The sequence below is a fragment of the Dasypus novemcinctus genome, chromosome 9 (assembly GCF_030445035.2).
Source record: "Dasypus novemcinctus isolate mDasNov1 chromosome 9, mDasNov1.1.hap2, whole genome shotgun sequence".
Taxonomy (NCBI): domain Eukaryota; kingdom Metazoa; phylum Chordata; class Mammalia; order Cingulata; family Dasypodidae; genus Dasypus; species Dasypus novemcinctus.
Window position 1 is genome coordinate 41,836,193 of NC_080681.1, and position 21,835 is coordinate 41,858,027.

A 21,835-nucleotide genomic window follows, 5' to 3' on the forward strand; every position below is an offset into this window, starting at 1 on the left:
CATGTCATGGGTGTTCCAGAAGAAGAGAGGTAAAAAGGGGCAGAAGGAATATTTGAAGAAATAACCATAGAAAATTTCCCAACCCTATGAAGGACGTAAATATTCATGTCCAAGAAGCACAATGTACTCATATCCAAAAAAATCCGAATAGACCAACTCTGAGAAACATGCTCATAGGAATGTCAAATGCCAAAGACAAAGAGAGAATTCTGAGAAAAGCAATGCATAACGTAAAAGGAATACCCAATAAGATTAAGTGCTGGGAAGCGGACTTGGCCCAGTGGTTAGGGCGTCCGTCAACCACATGGGAGGTCCGCGGTTCAAACCCCTGGCCTCCTGGACCTGTGTGGAGCTGGCCCATGCGCAGTGCTGATACGTGCAGGGAGTGCCATGCCATGCAGGGGTGTCCCTGCATAGGGGAGCCCCACGTGCAAGGAGTGCGCCCTATAAGGAGAGCCGCCCAGTGCGAAAGAAAGTGCAGCCTGCCCAGGAATGGCCACCCACACCGAGACTGACACAACAAGATGACGCAACAAAAAGAGACACAGATTCCCTTGCTGCTGACAACAACAGAAGCAGACAAAGAAGAAGATGCAGCAAATAGACACAGAGAACAGACAACCAGGGGGGCAGGGGGGGAGAGAAATAAATAAATAAATCTTAAAAAAAAAAAAAAGATTAAGTGCTGATTTCTCATCAAAAACAATGGAGGCAAGAAGATAGTGATTTGATATATTTAAGATACTACAAGAGAAAAACTTTCAGCCAAGAATCTTATATCCAGCAAGACTGACACTGTCTTTCAAAAATGAGGGCAAAATTAGAATATTCACAGACAAACAGAAACTAAGAGAATTTCTAAGCAAGAGACCATACTTTCAGGAAATTCTAAAGGGTGTTCTAGGGCCTGAAAAGAAAACACAGGGGAGAGAGGCCTGGAAGAGAGTCTAGAAATGAACATTATATCAGTAAAAGTAATTAAAAGTGTCAAAAGAGTGGTGAAAATAAAATATGACAGATAAAACTCAAATAGGAATAAACTTAACCAACAATGTAAAGCACTTGTATTCAGAAAACTGCAACTCAATGTTAAAAGAAATTTTAAAACACCTAAATAACTGGAAGAACATTCCATGCTCATGAATTGGAAGAGTAATTATCACTAAGATGTCAATTCTACTCAAATTGCTATTTAATGCAATCCCAATAAAAATTCCACCAGCATTTAAAAAAAAAAAAAACACAATCATCAAATTTATTTGGAAGGTTAAGGGGTCCTGAATAGCAGAAACATCTTAAAAAGGAAAAGTGAACCCTCATCTCCAGACTTTAAATCATATTACCTGGCTATAATGGTAAAAACAGCATGGTACTAGCATAAAGACAAACATATAGACCAATGGAGCCAAATTTATGGTTCAGAAACAGACCCTCACACGTATGGTCAAGTGATTTTTGACTAGCCTGTCAAGCCCACACAGCTCGGGCAGAACAGTCCATTTAACAAATGATGCTGAAAGAATTGGATCTCCATAGCTGAAAGAAGGAAAGAGGACCCCAATCTCACACCTTATCCAAAAATTAATTCAGAATGGATCAAAAACCTAAAAATAAAAGCAAAAACCATAAAACTTCTAAAAGAAATTGTAGGAAAATATCTTTAAGACCTGGTGGTAGGTGGTGAATTCTTAAAGGAGATAAGAGAAGGACTGAGATGAACTATTGATGTTTAATGTATGTAGAAGTTTTAATTAGCTTTCCTGTAAAAGTGTGGAAATGTATAGAGTGAATGGTAACACATAGTGAGTAACAACTAGTTTATAAATGGGGATGTGGCTGAAAATGGTAGTCTAGGTATGTAAATGCCAATTGACAGAATGCTAGAGAATAATCTAGGAATTGAATAGCACAGTAAACCCAGAGGTGGATGAGAATTGTGGTCAAATGTACAGATGCAAGAGTGTCCTTCATGAGCTAGAGCAATTGTATATCTCTACTGCAGGGTGTTGGGAATGTGTAGAAGCATGGGAAAAATACAGCTGGAGTGACCTATGAACTGTGGTTAGCAGTAATAATATTCTTGCATCAATGTAAAAGATGTACTGTGTTGTTAATGAGGCAATATGGAAAATGTGAGCCAAATGTACACTATGGACATGGTAACAATCAGATGATATTATCTGTAGCAAATGTTCTACCACAGTGTGGTATGTTGATGGAGGGGTGTTGTTGGGGAATTCTGCACATGTGCATGATTATAAGTTTACAACTTCTGTCATAAAAAATATATTTAAAAAATAATAGAGTGAGTTGGGAGAAAAACACACCAAATGTAAGATAAGGACTATTATTAGTAGTAAGATTTTAACAATATTCTTTCATAATTTGTAACAAATATATCATGACAATGGAAGGTGTTGGTGGAGGGTTGATGTATGGGACCCCTGTATGATGTTATGCATGTTTGCTTTGTAAGTTCACAACTTTTACAATACACTTAATTGTTTATGTATGTTCATATATAAATGATATAAAGATAATAATAATAGGGTTAGTTGGGGGGAAATACTTTGGTTAGTAGTAATATTTTGACAATGCTCCTTAATCATCAATTAAAAAGGTTTAACAACAATGCAAGTTATTGGTGGTAGGGTGAGTTATAAGAGTCCTGTATGATGCTATATATGTTTGTTTTGTAAGTTCACTATTATTATACACTTATTGTTTTTGTATGTTAGTGTATGAGTGATATACTTCAATAAATTAATTTTAAAATTTTTTCAAAGAAATAAAAACAAACCAATGCAAGCAAAAAAATGTATATGGAAAAATTAAAGTTCTTAAACAACTAAATCAATTTGGAAAAAATAAGGGTAATGGGTTCATTCTTTAAGAAATGATGGCAAATAGATCAGTGGAAAATAATAAAGAGCTTTACTCACTTTGGCAGCACATGTACTAAAATATGAATGATACCAAGAAGATTAGCATGGCTCCTGTGCAAGCATAACACTCAAATTCATGAAGTGGACCATAGTTTTGAAAATAATAATAAAGGGCTCAAATTTTTTTAAAAAAATTTTCAGGGTAAGTACTGGAGATGACGGAGCTGTACAGAGAGTACATTGTGGAGAGGTGCAGAGGAGTTTCTTGAGTCTTTGGCTGAGTGTTAGTAGCTAGTGTACAATAGGAACTACGCAAGGCCAGAGAAAGAACTACCGAAAAACAGCAGACCAATTCCCAGAACTCGCACAGAGATGGGAATAGTTCATATTCCCACCAGCCAGAATGGAGCTACCTCCTAATACACAGGACATTGGGTGGAGTTCTCAGAAGAGCTGTGCCTTCATGGTGAGAGTAAATCAACCCCAGAACAAAGACTGCTCTGGAGTCAACATGAGAAAATCCAAAAGCATTCCTCAAATGGATCAAATTGATATGAAAATTAAAGCATATGACAGAATAAAATCCAACACTAAAGAAATTCAACAAAATCTAGCACCCAAATATGTTACACTTTGTAATGTCCGCTGTCTAATAAAAAAATTAACAGGCATGCAAACAAGCAGGAAAATATGACCCATATTCAGGATAAAAATGAATAGGAGGGGACCTAAATGATAGAGATGATGAAATTAGCAGACAAGGGTCTTAAAACAACTATCATAAAATTTTATAAAATGCTCAAGGATGTAAAGGAAAATTGAACATGATGAGACAAGAGATGGAAGATATAAAAAAGATTTCAATGAAATTTATGGAAATGAAAAAAAAAATCTTAAATGGATGCAATTCTGTGGGATAAAAAAAATCAGTGAACTTGAAGACCCAGCAGTAGAAACTTTCCAAAAGGAAACTTAGAAAGAAAAAGACTGAAAAAGAAATGAACCAGAGTCTTGTTGAGCTATTGGACCCTCAACTTTCATTTAATTAGATTCCCAGAAAAGAGTTGAAGGTCGGGTGAGACATGGAGAGAAAGAAAAAATATTTGAAGAGATAATAGCTGAACATTTTCCAAAGCTGATGAGGACTATAAACTCAAAATGCTCAATGAATTCGAAGCAGAAGAAACAAAGAGAGCAAAACCAAGACATGTCTTAGTTTGCCAGCGCTGCTATGACAAATACCACAAGCCAGTTAGCTGAAACAACAGGAATTTATTGTCTCACAGTTTTGGAAGCTGAAAGTCCAATATCAAGGTATTGATGGGTCATGTTTTCTCCAAAGTCTGTAGCATTCTGGTGGTAGCCTGCTAGCAATCAGCCTCTTTTTCTATCACACAGTCATCTGTCTCCTTTCTCCTTTTCTGGTTTCAGCGAACTGACTGCATCTGAATTTCCTCTGCATATAAGGATTTCAGTCATATTGGATTAAAGCCAACCCTGATTCCTTTTGAATTCACCTTAATGGTATCCTCAGAGACCCTATTTACAAATGAATACGCACCTACAGGAATGGGTTTAGCCCTTGAACATGTCTTTTTCATGGACTTAAGTCAATGTACAACACACATCATAATCAAATTGCTGAAAACCAGCAATGAAGAAAGAAATCTTAAAAGCAACCAGAAAAAAAGACACACTGTATATGGAGGTAAAAAGATAAGAATGACAGTGGATTTCTTATTAGAAATCATACAGGCCAAACGGCAATGTAAATGACAATCTTTAAAGTGCTAAAAAAGAAAAACTGTTAACCTAGAATTCTATTAATATATCCAAAGAAAATATCTTTCAGGTCTGTAATTCCTTTTTTGAAACCCATGGGGCCAGATATGTTTGAAAATTCAGAATTTTTCAGATGTTGAAAAGTAAGAAGGTGTATAAACTGTGTATTATGTAACATACCTAAATGGCTCTGAAGTAGCACCCCATAATCAAACACATTAATATATGTGCAGCAAAACCTATGAATATTCATTCTAAGTGAGATAGTCTATAAATATCTTCACATCAGGTCAGGTCTTGCCACAAAATGAGTTTCGGCACTAAACTTAAGGGGAAAAAAGATCCTTGGTGTAACTGTAAAAGCTTACAGTTACAAGGCCCTAAAGCGTCCAACTCAAGGTACCATAAGAGGTACTTTCTCACCCAAAGTAATTGGCCATGTTGAAGCAAGATGGCGGGCAATGTCTGCAAGGGTTCAGCCTGCCTTCTTCCTCTGAAGGCCCCATGGTCTCAGATTATTCTGATCTCAGCTTTAGGCTGGCATAAGGCTCATCTCTCAGGGCTTTTCAGGTGCTCTGTTCTCTTCAGTAGCAAATATCCAGCTCATCTCTCCTCCCAGGACCTCTGCCATGTCTAGGGAGCTGTGTTTCTTCCTCTGGTCTTCTTTCTGGGTATCTGCTTCCCTGTATTTCTTCTTCTGCCTTCTTGATTGAATATCTGCCTACTTAGCCCACCAAGGGGGTGTGGGAACTCAACCCTGCATACCCTAATGATGTGGTCAAATCAAAGCCCTAATCTTAACATAATTTAATCAGAGGCATCTCAGCTGAAGCTAATACAATCAGAGGGTATCATGCCCAGAGGAACAGACCAGTTTACAAACACGGTCTCTATCTCTTTGGAATTCATAAAGAATATCAAACTGCCACACTGGTTTTCAGAATTTTGGGATTTTGGGATTTTAAGTATGAAATAATGTGCTAACCACTTTTCTAGGTATTCTACCTACATCTAATCTTCACCAAATATATTATTACCCCAGTTGTGCCAAAGCTGAGACTCAGAGGTTAAGCATGTGATGGAGCCACTCCCAAGCATAAGAGAACCTTGACTGCTCCTTGAGGTGACGGAGGGAGAGAACTTTAATCCTCTAGGCTGCACCTATCAAAGGCACTATCCCCTGCTATTGTGCAATGCAGAGACTCCCTTTGGCAAAACCCAAGGAGGTTCATACCTCATAGAACCCAAGTACTAACACGGGAAGGCTGTGGTTGGGTGGAAATAGTCACCATTCTGTCCAGAGCTCCAGGATGAGTAGCATAGTACCTGGTCTCCTGTAGGGCTGAATGCTCGTGGAGCTATCCTCACAACAGTGAGTTTGTTGAGAAAGTAAGAAGGAGATCACCAATAATGCAAAGGGATCTTATAGTTGGGACCAAAATATATGGCCGCAGAAGGCAACATGGACCATGGAACTGAACAGTAAGAGTGTAGCCATTTCAGCTGTGGCAGTGGCAGTGACCAAGGATCTAGGACCACAGTGTGATGATTGTATATCCGGCAGGTGCCAGCATAGGATGCAGTGTGAGTCTCAGAGTCTGTGAAAGAGAAGAAAGTAAAAAGGTAGAGAGGAAGGGGAAAGGACCTGAATCTGATGATGTTAAAAATCTAAAGTGGTTGAGAAATCAATCATTGCATTTACTTGGATTGTTATCTATCTCTAGAAAATATACCTGTTAAAAGAAAATAAAGTTACCTTTTTGGCAAAACTGAATTTGTGGTTTTTAAAAATCATCTACTACATGTTACTTAATCTTGTGGGGCCTCTGTTTCATCATCTGTTAAACAGGGGAAAATATTACTAACTTCACACAATTTTTGAGGTTTCAAGGAGAAATTTGCAAGGAAAAAAAACTTTACACATTTAAAAGCATATTTCAAATATGAATGTGTAGGTAAGCTTGGGTTTTTAAACTGATACGCTTTCTGTTTTAGGAAAATTACTCTGGCTAGTGTGTCTGATGAGGTGGAGAAGGGAAAGCCAGCCATCAGGAGGAGACTAGTTAGGCAGCTTTTCTAATTGTTTAGGCAATGGGGAATGAGGCCATTGTTAGGAAATTGCAGTGCATATTGGGTTCAAGAGGCTTTGCAGTGGTAGAAACATGGAGAAGAGTGAGGAATGAAGGAGGATTCAAAGATGACTCCAAGGTTCCAAGTGACTAAGGACAGGGGAACATGAACTGAGTTGGAAAGTAAGCATGCCATTAAGTGTGGGGAAAAGATTAGTTCAGTATAGAGCGGTCTGAATTTCAGGTAAACAGAATGCCCTGAAAAAGAAGGGAAAAGACAAGAGTAGTGTAAGGGTTAAGAGCAAGGGTGAGGTGTGCGCCAGAGGCAGACTCTTGTGCAAGTGACAAAAGCTCTCAGTGCCTCAGTTTCCTCTTCTGTAGAATAGTGGTAAAAAGAGTGCATACTTCATGAGTTTGTTAGGAAGCTTGAATGTAAGGTCACCCATGAAGAGCAGATAGAAGGCGCCATCTTTAAATGTTAGCTGTTGCAGCCTTTGTTGGTGGGAGAGCAGTGATGAGGACCTGAGGGAAAGGAGACTGCTCACTGCCCCCAGAGGCAGAAAACACAGTTCCGAAATATGCAGATACAGCCGGTGACTTTGAACAAGGGATTTAATTGAGTCTCAGTTTGTTCATCTGTAAAAACAGAAGGATTGGATAATTCTCTATAAGGCCCCTTACAGCCCTCACCATTCTATATATGCCTCTATTGAGATCGAATGCCAAAATCGCAACAGATAAACCATAGTGGAGATAATTTATTCACAGATAATGGAGCAGTCGATTAAGTTTTTTAGTACCTGTGTGTGCAAATTAAGACATATCTTTACATTTAAAGCAAATTACAGAATTTAGAAATAGTCAATGTAAAAGCTTTTTGAAATTCGCCTCTAGAAGCTTTTTTCTTTCAATTTGAATTCCAACTGCTTTATTCTAATGGCCTTTTCTGTCTAGTTGTCACTGTAAAAAATTTTTTATGGGTTTCAGATAAATGTATGGAGCCTTTCCTGTTATGCTTGGTTTGGTGATGTCACCAACAGCTGTCTGGATGCTTACTTAGTCTGCAGAATAGGGATTTCACTTGTCAGGATTTCCACTTGCTAAAAAGAATTCCAGGCTCCACAGACAGGGTACTAATTACTGTTTTTCTTTATAAGCCTTCTAATGCCATGTACAATCCTCTTTCCTGTAGGTTATTAGCAATTTTTTAAAATAGGCACCTGTTAAATGCACCAAGTTTTGTATTTGGCACATGTAGGGAGAATTACGAGGAACAGCCTTTAAGAAGAAGAGGAGACCTTATAAAATGACCGCTTCTTAATAGTGTGCACCTGCTGTACCAGCTTGCCTTTAACAGGGGATATTTCTTTCACCCTCACTAACTTCTCTTATCTCTTTCTGGTTTTCAAAATTTGACACCCACTTCTATATATTGAACAAAATCGGTTTTCGTTTACATCTTTTGTAAATGTCAGAACTCAAAGCATGGTTAAAATAATGTAATGAAGTCCAATAGGCCATGTATAAAAATTAGTCTAATTACTTTATTACCTCATAGTCATGTTAAAAACTTTATTCATATGACACGTTTCCTATTCACTTTAGATACATTTTTGAAATGTTCAGCTACTCAGAAATTAGAGATCAGGTACAAAAACTGTATCACAGTTTATATTCACGTTTTCCAGTTCTTCAGGTGGGCAGATTTCAAATATTAATGAAGAGAGATTGTCAAACTTCCTTGGGAAGCCAAGTCTTCAAGCTTCAAATAAATTCTTCAGAATTCTTACCGAGTGGGAATAGATGTAGCTCAAGCAGTTGAGCACCTGCCTCCTACATAAACAGTTCTGGGTTCTGTTCCTGGTGCCTCCTAAAAACAAACAAACAAAACAAAAAAACAACCAACTCAGGGGACTCAGTGTAGCTCAGTGGTTGAGTACCAGCTTCCCACATATGAGCTCCCAGGTTCAATCCCCACCCCAATACCCCAAAAGAAAAAAAATTCTTACTATGTCTGCGTGTATTGTACATGTGTGTGTGAACCCGTGCCCATGTGTTTGTGAGTTAAAGAGAACGTGAGACAGAAGGGCAGAGAGATGCCTGCTTCCTAAAGAACCTCTGTGAATAGCTTTGATTTTTAAAAAAAAGCTCTTGTCAATAAAAGCTGAAAAACACCTGGACCATCAACTGCATTGTGTGGAGTTGCTTCAAAATATGCCTGTCTGCATAATGTCACAGGGGATCCCTGTGCTGACTTTTGGTTCCCAGCGCTACACTACATTTATGCTTTGGGCTTTGGATTTCATGAGATAGCAGATGGTTCCTCATTTATGCCATGAAAAGGTAAAACCCCCATAAATATGAACATTTAAATGAAATCTGGTAATTTGTACTTGGAGCCTAAGAAGACAAAATTTAAATATACATATATATGTAATTAATATACAAATCATTTATATTCATTACTCTTGAACTTTTAAAATAGAAACAACTTTTTATTTGTAATCTTAATATTGACTTTTTATTCCAAAAACACTTCCAGTGAGTCAGGAATCTTGTTATTCTGGAAATAGGACTTGGATTCTAGTCTTGCTTCTGCCGGAATGACTGAGGAAAGTTACTTAAAACTTGTGGGACTTGGTCTCCTGGTGTGTTTAACTGCTAAGAGCTCTTCTGTTTTACCATTTCATGTTTCTATAAGTTAAATATCCTGTGTTACTTTCTTTTCATTTAATTCTCCAGTCCAAGATTTTACAACACATACAGCTGTACCTAGCTTTGACGTATAATCAATCAATAAATGAATGCATATTTTGCTGTTTCTGGTGGACTGTGAAATTACTGTAATTTCACAACTTTTATATTAGGGCTATTACTCATTTTATTTTTATTGAATCATATTATTGTTGCTTTAACATTTACTTCCTCTCTGCCTTGGCTTTGTGTATGATTTAGAGCTGGTTTTTAGTTCTCACTAAGGTGTTTCAGAGAGAAATCTGCAGGAAAAACTATTTTGCCACATCTCATTTTGGTCACTTAAAGAAGACGGGCACAAATATTTTCATAATCAGAAAAGAATACAGGAAATGAATTTTACTTTTATACAGCTTGATTTTACTAGTGAAAAAACATTTTGGGCTTGTTGACAGTTTATTCCAAACTGGTTGTTCCATGGAAATAAATGTTATCCCACCTCTACCCATTGGAATACTTTCTAGATAGAAACAAACCTCCAGTACCCTGAGGTTGGGAGGCCTATCCTTTCTTCTAAGGCTCTTAGATGAATATAGCAAATAGAAAAAAATATGGGAAAAGAGTGGCCCCTTTTTGGATGAAATAATTTCAAAGTAAGACATTTATTCCCTTAACTTTAATTTTTTTTCCATTATACATTTTCTATTGACCTTTAAGTGGAGGAAAAACTAGTTCAGTCTCGGGTAGACAGTGTAAACAGTGTATTTCATAGGGTATATATTCAATTTTGTGTGTTTTCATTATTTAATACCCTATTGCAACAGTGGTTTAGTGTGCCATTTAAAGTGGAGAGACAGTTGATTAGTTATTCCAGTTAAAAACCAACTTTGAAGTGTTTAATCAATTTTATATTAACATTTGTTCTGAGAGACTAATTCAAGATTTATAAGGTTCAATTTTGGACTCCAGAATAAATAAATGAAAGTAAAGGAAGTCCCAACTTCCCAGTGTTAAGGAAAAATTCTTGCTTTCTAACTTCTTATGAATGGCAGTATTGTTCACTGCCATTAGCCCAGGGGAACCAGATCTTACCATTCCATGCTTGGGCTTATTTTTGTTTTTAAAGAATGTCGGAAAATTGTGGAAATGAATGTTTTTTCTTTTTTCTTTTTTTCCTTAATACCTCATGGATCCTGACCTTTTCCATTAAAATGGTTTAGTATGTGTTGCCCTTAAAATTGGTCATTGACCCAAAAATAAGTTTGATTTTCTTTTTCCATGATCTTCTCAAAAGAATTCTGTTAATAGCACACTCAATTGTATTACAAACTTGCTGAACAAATGCTTTGAATTCTGTGTGACCTGGGAATAAAGAACACAGGAAAAGCAACGCTGCATAGAATGAAATTGGGCAAGTTGATAAAAGGGAAAGGAATGCAACGGATTGTTGATGGGATCGACGTCGTCTAGTAGGTTTATTAGCAATTTAATGGAATATGGTTATTCAAGCACAATAATAGCTTCAGTTGAAATGTCTGCTCTACGCTTTTTCCTATATACTTTGGAATGAGTAGAATGTGACAGTTGAGCTTTCAACAAGCTTCATGAATTTCAAATCCTTTTTAGTTATAAAATGGGGTGTATGGCATGTAGTCAGTGTAGACAAGGAGTTGGCAGCTTGGCCTGTGTGATGGGATATCAGGTGTCTTCAAGATGATGAATGCCTGGATTCACCAGGTGCATTCTGGGTCTGCTGTGCATATTCACAAAGAACAGAGGACCTTTCTCTGGCCAACATTTAATATTTAATCATTTGTGGTTGTAAGTTTGCTTTCCCAGCATTTGATGCAAGACAAACTTGATATCATCACAAAGATGATCATATGAAGTTGCTACTGATGTCTCAGAACAACTTATTTTTTAGCAGCTATACATTTCTAGTTTTATCCCTTCTCTTCTCTGATTCATGTTTATTTAGAGAAGAAAATGTCTGTGAATTGTGATGTAGCTTTGTATCATCAAATTTTAGTACATGTCATAAATGATCCTGAGGTATTTCTTTAAATATTTAAATGTTTTATAAAGTTGTTCTAACTTTCTATTACCACCATAAAAATCTGAATCTCTGCTTAGGGTTAAGTCTTGAATTATTCTGAAATTCAGTGCAAGGAGCTTTACTTAATGTGTCAAAAAAAGACTTTTCAGAAAGTTACTTTTTTTAGGAAATCCACTTTAAGGCAATTTCAATTAAAACTAAATTTACTTTTAAGTGGCTTTATAAGAACCCTTGTTTTATTTAAATATGAAATGTGTATGCTTATATTATAATTTTATAATTATAGAAGCAAAAAATGTTGTCATAAACATAAATAATAAGAAAGTCTGGAAGTTTATGTGCCAGATTATTAATTGTGGCATCTACGTATAAGTGTTGGGATTACAGAGATTTTTAATGGTTTTTACTTATCTGTACCTTTGTAATTTTTCTACCTTAAATGTGTGGCATGGGATGTATTACCTCTTTTACCTCAAGTCCAGAGAGAATGAATGGGTCTTTAAGAGACTTCTCAGAGAGTTGATATATATTTCCTGCTGTTACAAAACACCACATATGGCAGTCTGTGAGGTCCAGAGGGCAAGAAGCCAGGTGACTAGCTGCTTACACAGGAGGCCAGGAGAGTGCTCCTGTATTGGCATAGCTGCACCGCCAGAGTTTGTGGACAAAGGATGTGCAAGTGTTTCATGGACTAGAAATGGGCTATGCAAGAGCAAAAGCTGGCTGGGGTGTTCTCAAGTCCTGTCCAAGAGGATTGTCCCAGAAAGGAAGGTGACTCAAATAGTGAAATTCTGGGTAGAGTAAATCACAAATGAACTAGGGGCTGATAACTCAAACAAAAAATATGCCTTGCAATGCAAGCTACGAGTGGTCCAGTCTTCCTTATCCAGAGTTCATCTGATTGCTTAAGAGAATAGAAAGTGTGTATTAGCAAACTGTGTCCTCTTGCTTAACTCTGCCTTAGGAACTGGATTGGGCAGTGTTTACTATAGTTGTAGGCAATGGATGAAATTTTAAATGTTCAGGCTATGGGGTTCCAAGTATCTTCCACGTTCTTCCATCAGAGATGCATCAGCCATTATCTACCAGCTAACCACAGCTCTTTCCATTTTTGCATATTTCCTTTTAATCTTTGCTAACAGGCATACTTAAGAAAATGTTGTGGGAAGCGGACTTGACCCAATGGATAGGGTGTCTGCCTACCACATGGGAGGTCTGCAGTTCGAACCCCGGGCCTCCTTGACCCGTGTGGAGCTGGCCCATGAGCAGTACTGATGCATGCAAGGAGTGCTGTGCCATGCAGGGGTGTCCCCCGTGTAGGGGAGCCCCACGCACAAGGAGTGTGCCCTGTAAGGAGAGCCGCCCAGCGTGAAAGAAAGTGCAGCCTGCCCAGGAATGGCACTGCACACACACGGAGAGCTGACTCAACAAGATGACACAACAAAAAGAAACACAGATTCCCAGTGCCGCTGATAAGGAAAGAGGTGGTCACAAAAGAACACACAGACTGGGGGAGAGTGTAAACTATAATGTGGACCATGGACCATGTGGTGCAGCAGTGCTCAGAGATGTATTCACCAAGTGCAATGAATGTCCCATGATGTTGGAGGAGGTTGTTATGGGAGGAGTGGGGTGAGCGGGCATATGGGGACCTCATATTTTATTAATGTAACATTAAATAAAGAAAGAAAGAAAAAAAATAAAGCATAGACTTTGCCCCCATAAAAAAGTTAAAAAATAAAAAATAAAAAAAAGAACACACAGGGAATGGACACAGAGAGCAGACAACTGGGGGCGGGGAGGGGAAGGGGAGAGAAATAAATAAAAAATAAATCTTTAAAAAAAGAAGAAAATGTTGTAATCCTAGTTTTTTGAATTGTTTTTTAACTATTAAATTTGTCCGCCTTCTTGTTTTTAGATACATCTCTCAGTTTGTTTCTGGATATTTATAAGCATAGGATGCTCTTAAATTCACGACACAAATACTAACTACTACTGAGGCAATATGTTAAATTATTCCCTGGAGACGTGAGAGAATTGATTTGCTTTTCCAGGTTACTGAACTACTATCCCAGAGAAACTGAAGAAACAAGAAAATCTGGGAACGGACTTGGCCCAGTGGTTAGGGCGTCCGTCTACCACATGGGAGGTCCGCGGTTCAAACTCCGGGCCTCCTTGACCCATGTGGAGCTGGCCCATGCTCAGTGCTGATGCGCGCAAGGAGTGCCCCACGCAAGGGTGTCCTCTGCGTAGGGGAGCCCTACGCAGGAGGAGTGCACCTGTGGGGAGAGCCGCCCAGCGCAAAAGGGGGTGCAGCCTGCCCAGGAATGGTGCTGCCCACACTTCCTGAGCCGCTGATGACAACAGAAGCAGACAAAGAAACAAGACGCAGCAAAGAGACACAGAGAACCGACAACGGGGAGGGGGGCGGGAATTAAATAAATAAATAAATAAATCTTTAAATAAAAGAAAATCTGGCTAACTATATAATGTCAGTAAGAATACTTCCAGCAGTATATTTGCCTAATACTAAAATGCATTCAGTTCTGACAGCGTAGATAGAACTGCATTCACTGGGGATTTATTTCAAGATTTGAATATCAACCTATATATTAAATTTAGTTCAAAACACTTTACAAACTATACCCATCATTGAATGAAGTATTGCATTTTTTGGATTTTTGGATTTTGGTTTTTGTCCCTTTTTTTGCCAACAGATTGTGTGCTTTGTTAGACTCTAAGCTTTGTGCATTTATAATAAGCACATTCCTGTTGTGAAATGGAATGCATCTGATCTACAATAAATCTGGTTGAGAGACAATGGATCCTAGCCAGCTGAATCCCGGTTCAAGGAAAAAGACAATAAATAGGGGCAGTGACATTTATGAGAATCTAATTTCACCATGCTCTGCCTCATAAGGGAATCATCATGGTGTTAAGATACTTCGAGAATTACTCAAAACCAGATAAATCCCTTCTGTGTTATATCCTTAGTGCATTGTCCTCAAATTAATATTTTATTTTAAAATTAGTTAGTACTTAATGAAAAATTTAAAATAGAATTTTTTTTTTAAAAGATGAGAAACTATAAAGGCAAGAAAGTTACTAGATTTTTCTAAAGCAATTTGGGAAAGTGAAAACTCAGTAGCTAGATGATTGTTTTCCTTGATAAATAGCTGAATGAATGTTTCTATTAGGAAAACATTATTGAACTGTGCTCATCTCAGTCCAGCTGAGTCTGCCTGGATTTGGTAACAGATATGAGAGATTAATTCACTATTTTTGTCACCATGTCCATGTTAGAACATAGACAACTGTCAAAACCAAGGACAGTTTCTTGAAACTAGCCATTTTGTACAGCCATGGTTGGAAATAAACCTTTACTTAATATCCCAAAACATAGAAATATTCAGCTGGTATTTTTTCACTGATATATTTTAAATAAGCTCCAAAAGAAGCAAATGTTTGAACATATGACAAAGGGTGATATTTACAGAATCTTTTGCCACACTGTAGCCTAGAATCAGAATGCAACCTCCAGAGTTAATCACTATGTACTCTGCTAATCTTGACTAGATCCTGTCACAATCATCTCTAATGAAAGTTTTAATAATGGCACCCAAAAAAGTCCAGGACGAGGAAGAAAAAACTTAACATCAACACTCCAAAAAAATAATTACCAGCATTCCAAAAAAGATCCTGCATATTGTGTCAAACACTGGACAATGTAGTATATCCAAAAAAGCATCAACTTATACCAGTTGTGGAGGAGGTTTGTTTAGAATGGTGAAATTTTAAGCAACTGCAATATTTTTTAAGGAAATGCAGTATTACTCATTTTAAACACATGCAGCAGTCCTTTAGGATATTCTAGTGAAGGGTAGCTCAGTCAAGATCTTTGGGGGACCTACTTGAATAAGTGAATAGGAATGTGTTTTGATTAGTATACCAAGTATTTTATTCAGTTCTGTGGTGCTGTGATCAAATGTATTTGGACCTGCTGCTTTAAAATATGTTTGAAAATTGTTCTTCCTATAGTCTAGCTTAGTTCATTGATTTGTTTAATAAAATTCTGCTTTTCTTCTGTTCAAGTGATCACAGTTCCAAAATTGATAGTTTCTGAAAGAATAAAATCTTACACTACTACTATGTTTGATAGCTTCTACAAAATTGAGTGTTAGACAAAAATGTACAGAAAATTGGCAAAAAGTAGCACTTGAAGTTTTCACTCACCTATTATATCCTGCAAGTTCATTATAATCCATTTATGTATTTCCAGGTCTTTTATCTTGGTAGTATCTATGTAACCATAATGAATAAATAGTTCATTAAGTAATCCCTTCCTGCCAAAGGGGAGTTTTCCCATTCATTGCTGTAAACAGCTTCCATGCCTTGCAACAGCAATGAATCAATATGTCTCCTGGAGTCTTTTTTGGAATATTATTGTTAAGAAGATTGAATAGGCAGGATTTCTCACATTACTTCCTACAGGCCACAGTTTGATATAGTTCTTCTAGTGTCCCATAGTTTCAAATACCATTTATATGTCATGGACTCCCAAAACTTATTTCCAATTCTGGCTACCTCCCAGAGTCCCAGACTAATACGTGCAAATGTATTGGCGTCTTTATATGAACATCTAGAAGATATTTCATATTTTGATGGTCAAAACAGAAGTCTAGGATTTTCTCCCCAGACCTACTTCTCTCATCCCCCCTCTTTCCTGTGTCAGAGAATTGGTACCATCATTTACCCAATTTTTCAAGACAGAAATCTAAGAATTATTCTTTTTTTAATTTTTAAATTTTTAAATTTATTTCTCGCCCTAATCCCCCACCTCCACCCCCCACCCCCCCAGTTGTCTGCTCTCTGTGTCCATTCGCTGTGTGTTCTTCTGTGTCTGCTTGTATTCTTTTCAGCAGCACTGGGAATCTTTGTCTCTTTTTGTTGCATCATCTTGCTGTGTCAGCTCTTTGTGTGTGAGTACCACTCCTGGGCAGGCTGCACTTTTTTCACGTGGGGTGGCTCTCCTTATGGGGCACACTCCTTGCACGTGGGGCTCACCTACATGGGGGACACCCCTGCGTGGCACAGCACTCCTTACATGCATCAGCACTGCATGTGGGCCTGCTTACCACACGGGTCAGGAGGCCCTGGATTTGAACCCTGGACCTCCCATGTGGTAGGCAGACACTCTATCCATTGAGCCAAATCCACTTCTCAGATTACTTGCTTTTCTTCATCTACATATAAGCCCTGTTAACTCTCCCTTCAAAACACATCCCAATCTAATCACTTTTTTTGTCTCCACTATCACTAACCTTGTCCTAGCCATCTTTATCCACTTGAACTATTGCAATGACCTCTTAACTAATTTCCCTGCTTCCACTCTAGTTTTCCAGTCCATTTCCCACAAAGCAGCAAGCCAGAATTATCTTTGTAAATTTAGTAGTATGTCATTCTCCTCCTTCAATTCTCTAGTGGCTTCCCATCACTCTTAAAATTACAACCTCTTATGCTCACTTACTAAGTTTTGTATCACCTGGCCCCTTCCCACATCCCTAGCTTCGTCTGGTGCTTCTCTCCCCCTTGCTCTCTTCATCTGAGCCCCATACTGGCCATCTTTCTTTTCCTTGAACAAGTTGTTTGTTCTTCCCTTAGGACCTTTGCGCTAGCTCTTGTTGGAACATTCTTCTCCCTGATGGAGCAGAGTTGGTCCTTTTGGTCATTCAGGTCTCAAGTCAAAGTCACATTTTCAGGAAGGCTATTCTTGACCTCTAAATCTATAACAACCTCCAACTCATTTTCTGTCACATCCCCTGACTTAAATCTCTGCATAGCACTTACCATTGTCTAATATTTTTTCTGTTTATTTTTTATTGTCTATCCTCCCATATCCCTATAAGAATATACACATGGATTTTCTCTCTTCACTGATACATTCCCAGGGCCTAGAACAGTACTCACTACATTAAAAGTGTTGAATAAATGTTTGTTAACTGGCTAGGCAAATGAATGAGATCGTTGGAGAAGGTAAAGAGAAAAGTGGCAGTGAGTCATTATTGGTACAAATAGGTGAAGAATGATTTTCCCACTTGGAGGGCTTTTGAGATAAAAGTGAATCTTCTCATCCTTGAAATGTTGTATGAGTTGTCTAGAAGACACCCACCCTGTGGCTATTGCCTTAGTTGAACATGGTAGATAATTTTGCCTTACACATAAAATGTTTATAACTTTCATAGAAATTGTATCTGACTTGCAAAGTTAAGCTCTTCATTTAGTAAACATGTAGAGTCTACTATAGACCAGATCTTTTGTTAGCAGAATGCCCTGAGGATCACGGGAGCACATAGGAGAACATCGAATGAAGCCAGGGCCTGGGGAGGGATGGGGACCAGGGTCTGATAGAAGGCTTCTAGGGCCTTCCAGTGCCAACAATGCATTAATTGTGTCCAGAACATATATAAGAGATTTCTCATACTTTAAGTAAACATGACTTCATAAATGGCGGCATGTAGCTTCTCTGAATTCACAGAAAATTATGGACACTTCAAGAATCATGTCTGGTGCTTACTTTGGATGGCATGCACAGCAAAATTTTATGCTTCTCCACTTTCAGGAAAATTAGTTCAAAATTTTAGAAACCTGTCACTACCCTAGTTTTTGACATACTAAATTTTGCATGCCTTTTGGCAACTGATAAGAATTTTCACTTAGTATTTGGTGATACATCATGCTTCTATTTGTTCTCTGCAGGCAGCATGTCAGTGGCTCTTATGCATTCAACACATATATTATGTCTTTATCATCAATAAGGAAGTGGACTACTTGAATTAGGACATTCTGAGTCAAGAAAGCTGATGAGACCAGCAGAATTCTTGCCTTGTTTTTCATTTAAAACATTAAACGTCACTTCCATCCTTCTGGGAAACTGTCTTGCCGTGATAAGAGCATCTTTATAGAGAGGCCTTCACATCTGGAACTTTGTCGTCATGACTCCTCCAGAGAATGAGAAAGATCTTTCCCAGTTTTGCAAGAATCATTTTCATTTTTCCTGTATACTCTGATCCCATTTGTTTTCCCGCTGTCGAACCCTTCCTAGATACCACATATCCACCACAAGTAAACACTGGTCAGAGAGGAGAGTATCAGAACTTCCAACCCTGACATATGGAGCTGTAATAATTGTGCTCTATCTACAGAATTGGAGCAATATAACACTTCATGGAATGCTTTTGGCTTTACAAATTATTATTTTCCATAAGCAGATGGTCTTAGTATTATAAGTGGCATTTGATTAACATTCTTAGCAGCCAAAATAGCAGATTATCAATTAAAATACTGTGTAATTTCTGGACTGGCAAATCATGGTATATTCCTAGGGAAAGAAAAAAGCCTCTATTAATAGTTGTTTCTACATCAGAATTTAATGAGTTTTAGTAATGTGGTCTATTATTGACTTTTTGGATACCACCTGTCATTTTTGCTATGTGAGTAAAGAGTTGCATTTAACTGCAGCTAACAGAAGCCTCAACCCAAATTGATTATGGAAATGTAAACTCTCATGTATCAAGAGCTCCTGGCTTCAGGGTTGGTTGATTCAGCAGCTTAACAGTGTCATCAAGGGCCCAGGTTCTTGCTATCACTCTGCCCTGCCATCCTTGGTGATGGACATGTTCTCATGTCCAGCCTGAGGCACCACATCCAGACAGGACAATGTTCAAAGGAAGAAGAGGAATTGTGTTTCTTTCTCTGACTTCAGAAATCTCTCAACAGATTTCTCCCTCGGTGCCCAAAATTGGTCATGTGCACCAGTCCCTGGCAAAAGGAACAGAATTACATGACTGACTTAGACTGGGAAGTACTTGGATGAGATATGGTGATGATTAAATGATAAAAATCCATGTGAAATCACTTAGCGTGATGTTTGGCAATTAGAAATAGCTTAACAAATTTTACTTATTATTGATGATAAGTTCGTGGCATAAAAATTGTAAAATGGGACTGGAGTTCCAGGTAGTTAGGAAATAGATTCTGTAGGCCTTGGTGATACTGATTGTATGTTGAGTCGAGGAAATGGTAGGAGATGACAAGGATCTCACACATAGTAGGCATCTGGAAAGCCCACCTACAGTGCTGTGTTGTAGGACCAAGTCTCACATCCTTGGGGAGGGGCACAGAGCAGGACCTTTACTTATGGGAAGGGACTGCAATAAATTACTAGAACAAGACTCCAGGGCAGAGAACCAAAGCAGTGCCCTGTTATATGGCCTCGAGTAGGACAAAGCAGAAAGAATGATTTGATGCTGAGCCTCAGAGAACTGGCCTGAAGCTTGTTAGGGCTTTCTCTCAGGTCAAGATTGATCCTGAGAACTGGGTATCTGCATATCTTATACAATATGTGACAAACTGCATATCTTATACATTATGTGAAGATGAGAAAGTAAGGAGAGGTCAGGAAGTAAGCAGGGCCTGACACCTGTCTTCTTACAGGAAAGGCATTATAGATGCTCTATGTATTATAACTATTCTCACTTTTGACAATTAATTAGCAGCCTGGAGAAACTGTAACAGTTTACTCCAAAAAATAAAGTAAGTATATCATGAATTAATGTTAACATGACACTCACCCACAGTGTTTGCTAGATATAGTTTTTCCTACTGCAGCAGAAATCCTTCTGTTCACTGTTGAGGGATTCCACCATTTTGGGGTCTTTTAAACCACTTTTGGATTTACCCTCCCCTTCTGCTTTCCATACATAAACCTAGACTCTTTCTTCTGATTGATTTGGTTCAACACTGGACTTCTTTGCTCATGAATAACCACCTGGGATGTTTTCAGTAAACTCTATGGGAAGGAAATAGGATTACAGCTAGGGTCATATTTATGAACACCAAAAACTGTTTTGAGACTACAACTCTAAGAATTCTAGATGGAAATGACCTCACTTTTCAAGCTCTGCCCCCTCATTTTAACAAAGAAGGAAACCAAGTAGCTAAATATCCTGTTTAAGTTCTAGAACTTTTCACTAGAAATAAATCAGCAAGTTTAAAAATCCAAGAAATCAGTGGGAAAAAATGCAATGGATTTTTTTTTTTAACAGTCTGTGGGAAATGTTTCAAGAGATCTTATTTGTATAAAGTTATATCAAAAGTTCAGTAAAAGGAAAATGAACTAAGTGGTGTATTAGTCAGCCAAAGGGGTGCTGATGCAAAATATCAGAATTCTGTTGGCTTTCATAAAGGGTATTTATTTGGGGTAGAAGCTTCCAGTCACAAGGCCCTAAGGAGTCCAACTCAAAGTTACTTCCTCACCTAAAGTCTGTTACCACATGTTGAAACAAGATGGCGGGCCGTATCTGTGAGGGTTCAGTCTGGCTTCTTCCAATCTCAACTGTAGGCTGGCACGCAGCTCATCTCTATTCCCAGGGATTGTTTCTTCCTGGGCTCAGCTGCTCTGCTGTCTCCACAAGGCCAGCTGAACGGCTGGTGAATGGCTCTAGTTCTCCCCAGGGCTCCAGCATCATAAATGAAACTCTTTCCTCTGCCTTTTCATTTTCTCTGTGAGTCCCTCTCCACCATGGGGGCAGGGATTCAGTGTCCAACTGACATGGCCCAATCAAAGCCCTAATCATACTGTAGTCAAGTAAAAGTGAAAACTCTGAATTTAATACAATCTAAATGCCTAGAAGAACAGACCAGTTAACAAATACAATCAATATTTCTTTTTGGAATTCATCAATAATATCAAACCACCACAGTGGTTATAAAACTCTCATGCATTACAATCTTATAAGTAACATGAGTTCACCAAATAATCACAGGATAAATGACATGTACTTGAGTCTGCTTCATAACTTGAAACCCTTGTCACCTTTCTAAACCCATTGGATTTGTTTGTAACGGGTGTGGTGGATTTGTTTGTAAGGGGTGGGGTGGATTTGTTTGTAATGGGTGGGGTGCTTTGGTTTGGAGCATGTCTGCATGTCCATAGGCTTTTATAGTCTCACTGCATTTAAAATACTTTATTGACTGCTTAAAGATTTTCCCACAATTAACTCCTTCTGATAATCTGATCTAGAAATTGGAAGTAGAGACTCCCAAAATTCATTAGCCTTAGTTTGTATATGTTTGGGAAAACAGAAATTAGAATCTTTAGAAACCAAAACCAAATTCAGACTTCTGCAATTTGCAGCCTCGGTTCCTTCATTCCTCCAGAATATTTAATTGTTCAGCTAAATAGAGTGAACATAATCTTTTTTCAAAGGTCTGTTGCCTCAGATTCATTCCAACTTTTGTTTTCCTTTGACTGAGTAGTAGATACCTTAATTATCTTTTCATTAATGACA

At 38.1% G+C, this 21,835-nt stretch overlaps 1 protein-coding gene and 1 non-coding gene across 2 annotated transcripts in view; both read left to right on the plus strand.

The window, feature by feature from the left end:
• Window positions 1-21,835, plus strand: part of DDAH1 (dimethylarginine dimethylaminohydrolase 1) — a 192,865-nt gene that overhangs the window by 94,244 nt on the left and 76,786 nt on the right. The window lies entirely within an intron of this gene.
• On the plus strand, window positions 2,935-3,041 carry LOC111761249 (U6 spliceosomal RNA). Its single transcript, XR_002794663.1, has one exon. It is a non-coding gene; the product is annotated as a U6 spliceosomal RNA (small nuclear RNA).